Below are 4,901 nucleotides of genomic sequence, written 5' to 3'. Positions count from 1 at the left end.
ATGCTGGCATATGTAGGAGAAAGGCAGAAATCATACTTTGCTTTTGCTAATTCTTCTGCTTCCATCATAACTGTCCTGTTAAACTCATCTCTGATTGTTGTAAAACTACTCCAAACGTAAAGTTCCCATGTGATTGTTCTTGTTGTAATTGTTCTCAAAGATGTTTAACACCAGGCCAGTGGCTCATGCCTGTATCCAAGCACTTTGGGAGGTGGAGGCAGGTGGATCACCTGAGATGAGGAGTTTGAGACCAGCCTGGCCAACATAGTGAAGCCCCGTCTCTACCAAAAATACAAAAATTAGCTGGAGGTGGTGGCAGGTGCCTGTAATCCCAGCTACTCTGGAGACTGAGACAGGAGAATCACTTGAACTTGGAGGCAAAGATTGCAGTGAGCTGAGATTGTGCCATTGCACTCCACTGGCCTGGGTGACAAGAGTGAAACTTCGTCTAAAAAAAAAAAAAAGTTTTTGTTTACTTTGTTGCAGCATGAAGAGCCCCACCCCTTTCTCTGCAGAATCACCAAGGCGCTGGGAACCTGAACATATGTCCTGAAAACTGGAGGGCTGGTGTACGATGAGTAGGCCCTCATTGCTGCTCAGTAATGCAGGGCTCAGATTCACATGCTCTATGCTCACTTCTACTTCGACCAAACCAACCATACCCCTGAATTTCCTTCCCACAAGGTTCTAGTGTTTGAGGGTGATGATGGATTCTCTGTGTAGGAGAGCAATGCTATTGCCGCCTATGTGAGCAATGAGCAGCTAGCTGTGGGGAAGTGCTCCAGAGGCAGCAGCCCAGGCAGTGCAGTGGGTGAACTTTGCTGATGATAGCCAGTACCTGGGTGCTTCCACCTTGGGCAAAATGCACCATGACAAACAGGCCACCAGGATGCAAGGGAGGAGGTGAGGTGAAACCTGGGGCTGCTGGATGCTCACTTGAAGATGAGGATTTTTCTGATGAGTGAACGAGTGACACTGGCTGACATCATAGTTATCTGCACCTTGTTGCGACTCTATAAATAGGCAGATTCTAGAGCCTTCTTTCTACCAGGGCATTCTCATTACCAACCGCTGTTTCCTCACCTACATCTACCAGCCTCAGTTCCAGGCTGTCTTGGGTGGAAATGAAACTGTGAGAACATGGCCCACTTTGATGCTAAAATATTTGCAGTGAATCAGCCTAAAATGGACACTCCACGGAAAGAGAAGGGTTCACGGGAAGAGAAACAGAAGCCCCAGGGTGAGTGGAAGGAGAAGAAGGTGGCTGCCCCTACTCCTGAGGCAGAGATGGAAGAATGTGAGCAGCCCAAGAATACCTTTGAGTTGGATGAATTTTAAGCACAAGTACTCCATCGAGGACACACCCTCTGAGGCACTGCTATGTTTTGGGGAGCACTTTGATAAAGATGGCTGGTCCCTGTGATACTCTTGAGTATCGCTTCCCTGAAGAACTCACCCAGACCTTCATGAGTCACAGTCTCATTATTAGAATGTTCCAGCGATTGGACGAGTTGAGGAAGATGCCTTTGCCAGTGTCATCCTCTTTGGAATCAACAATGGCAGCTCCATTTCTGGAATCTGGGTCTTCCAAGGCCAAGAACTTGCCTTTCCACTGAGTCCAGATTGGCAGGTGGACTCTGAGTCATATAAAAGGTGGGAACTGGATCCTGGAAGCAAGGAGACCCAGACACTGGTTGGAGAATACTTTTTCTGGGAGGGGGTCTTCAAGCATTTAGGCAAAGCCTTCAGTAAGGGCAAGATCTCCAAGAGAACATTTTTTTACTATTGCCTAGCAGCCTGCACCTGCCCTTCATGAAGATGGGTATCATTAAAGGAAATTGAACATTGCCAATAAAAAGATGTTTTCGTTCAACTGCTCATCAGCTGTTTAGAACCCCATTCTACTGTTTCCCTGAGTGTAATCCAGACTTTGTTTTCACACTTCCAAAGATGAGTGGTTCACTAGGGCAACTTACTAGGTGCCAGAGAGTATGGACTCTAAAGTCAGATGGAAGTGGGTTTAGATGCTGCCTCTGCCAAATCTTTGACTGTGATATCTTGGACAAGGTATTTAAGCTAAGTGTCTGGGGTTCTTTCTTTTTTTTTTTTTTTTTTAATGTGAAATGGGAATTATAATACCTAGCTCTCAGACTTGTTAAAAGACTCGCATATGATGATGCATATAAATAGCAAATAGCACAGTCTTTGGAACAGAGAAAATGTTAACATATAATAAATTTAAAAATTTACAATTTTAATTGAAAAAAGAACAATTAAAAATAATTATTTAATTGAAAAAGCATTGTTTTCAATTACAAGATTCTTTTTTAATTGAAAAGAATTTAAATTTAAGTTTTCAAGTAAAAAATATTCTTTTCAATTAAAGAAGAATCCTGTAATTGAACAAAAATTATTTTTCAATTAAAAAAGAATTTTTAATTAAAAAAACAAGAAAGATTCTACTAGTCTTTGATTGGTGAAATATTTCTTAATCATTTTGGCCGAAAGTGTCTTTCTCTAATTCCCAAGCATTGGCCATAGTTATTGCTCTTAGAACTGACCAACAAGTGTAATCTATTTTCCCATTACAACTCTCCAATCATTAAATCTTCTCTCCTCCATGGGAAGCATCTCAATTTCTTCCAACTTTCCTTAAAGAACATGTTTTTTAGGCCCCTCTCTATCATTATTGCTACTTTTAAAAGTTCACTCCAAGGTGTCCCTATTCATCCAGAATGGAGAAGGTGGAATTTGACCTGACAGTTGAAGGATTATTGGATTTTATGGAATATGTTCAGAGATGGTGACAAGTGACACAAGCTGCAGTGAGGCGATGGGATCAGAAGTGTTTGCTATAAAGCCTGAGAATGTAGTTTAGGGAGAGTCTTAAATGCTTTTTCAAAGAATCAATTGTAGGCTGAGCATGGTGGCTCACACTTGTAATCTCAGCACTTTGGGAGGCCAAGGTGGGTGGGTCATCTGAGGTCAGGAGTCTGAGATCAGCGTAGCCAACATGGTGAAATCCCCTCTCCACTAAAAATACAAAAATTAGCTGGGCACTGTCATGCTCGCCTGTAATCCCAGCTACTCAGGAAGTTGAGGCAGGAGAACCATTTGAACCTGGAAAGTGGAGGTTGCAGTGAGCTGAGATCGTGCCACTGCACTCCAGCCTGGGCGACAGGGAGAGACTCGTATCAAAAAAAAAAAAAAAAAAAAAAAAAATTATATTCACATTCATTTGACAGCAAAATATCCTCAGTGTGCTTGGAGTGGATGTGAGACATGATCAGATGGTCATTTTGGTGCATTATTCGTATAGTGGATGTGAAGGAAAAGAGAGAGAAATAAGGGAATCGTTCATGTGTATTAACTGAGAATCAATATTAATAGTAGTGTGACCTGGAGAAAGAGACAGATGTGAGGTCTATGTTAGCTATTCACAGGAATTATTTTAACTTTCCATATTTCCTAGAATATCAAATATGAATGTGTTTGTCCATTTTTCTTCTTTTAAAACAAATGTTTATTAAATGTCAATTTTTAAAAAACAAAGCGTTGTTTATAAATGCCAGAACTTTAGTCTGTTTGTGTTGTTATAAAGGAATACCTGAGGCTGTAATTTATAAAGAAAAGAGGTTTATTTGTCTCACAGCTCTGCAGGCTGTACAAGAAGCATGGCCCCAACATTTGCTTCCAGTGAGGTCCTCAGGAAGCTTCCACTCATGGCGGAAGGTACAGGGGAGCAAGCACCACATGGTGAGAGAGGAGGGACCAGGAGGAGGACCCAGGCTTCTTTTAACAATCAGATTTCTCAGGAATGAATAGAGTGAGAACTCCTTCATTATCGTGAGAACAGTTCATGACAGATCTGCCTCCATGACCCAAACACCTGCCACCCGGGCCCACCTCCAACTTTAAGGATCAAATTTCAACATAAGATTTGAAGAGGACAAATACCCAAACTAGATCACACAGAGAATTTAAAAAATCAAAAATAAAACATTGGAGATGTTTGTAGTTCAGGATAATGTGATTTTAAAAAGTTTCATAGAACAGAGAGCATTTGAACTTTACTTATAAGAATGGTTATGTATTAATTCTGTGACAAAAGAAAATAAGGCATTCCAAGTGGAAAAAACAAGGTTAGCAAAGGAAGGTAAAAGATCAGGTTATATTCAAGGAAGATTTTATTAGTTTACAGTTGTGTTGTCTAATACTGTAGCTACTAGCCATATATGAACACTAAAAATTAGTTAAATCAAATTAAAAAGTCAATTCCACAGCCATACTAGTCACATTCCAAGTGCTTATAAGTTGTATATAGCTAATGGCTAGTATACTGAACAGCACAGCTATAGAACATTTCCATCATTGCAGAAAGTTCTATTGAGCAGTGCTGGGCTAAAGAACAATGCTGTATATAGAGAAGTAAGAAACTATCAGATTTACACACACACACACTCACACATACACACACATCCCCGATTTTGAGTCTGAATTTTAGTCTGTTGGTATATCAACATCTGTTTTGGTTAAAAGAAACAAAATGTAACTTAAACTGGCTTAAACAACAAATGGAGTTTGTTAGCTCAATTATCTGAAAAGTTCAGAAATAACCTTGGCTTCATAAATAGCTCCTTCGAGCTTTTGCTGAGCTTCCATTTGATCTTCTCTTGTCTTTTTTCTTCTGTGTATTGGCTTTACCCTCAGGCTGGCTTTCCAATATAGAAAAATAGCTGAAGTAGCTCTAGGTCTCAAGCTCCCAAATGACATTGTCACACCTGAGACATTTATAAAGTCTCGGTAATTTATAAAGAACAGAAATGTGGTGGCTCACAGTTCTGGAGGCTGGGAAGTCCAAGATCGAGGGACTGCATCTACTGAGGCTCTTGTACCATCAC

General features: G+C 40.6%; 1 pseudogene; it reads left to right on the top strand.

The window, feature by feature from the left end:
• On the top strand, nt 1-1,816 carry LOC111552607 (annotated as a pseudogene).
• Nucleotides 1,817-4,901: the final 3,085 nt, after the last annotated feature.

This window comes from Piliocolobus tephrosceles, chromosome 4, assembly GCF_002776525.5.
Source record: "Piliocolobus tephrosceles isolate RC106 chromosome 4, ASM277652v3, whole genome shotgun sequence".
NCBI classification, from domain to species: Eukaryota; Metazoa; Chordata; class Mammalia; order Primates; family Cercopithecidae; genus Piliocolobus; species Piliocolobus tephrosceles.
This window is presented reverse-complemented; position numbering and strand designations above follow the sequence as displayed.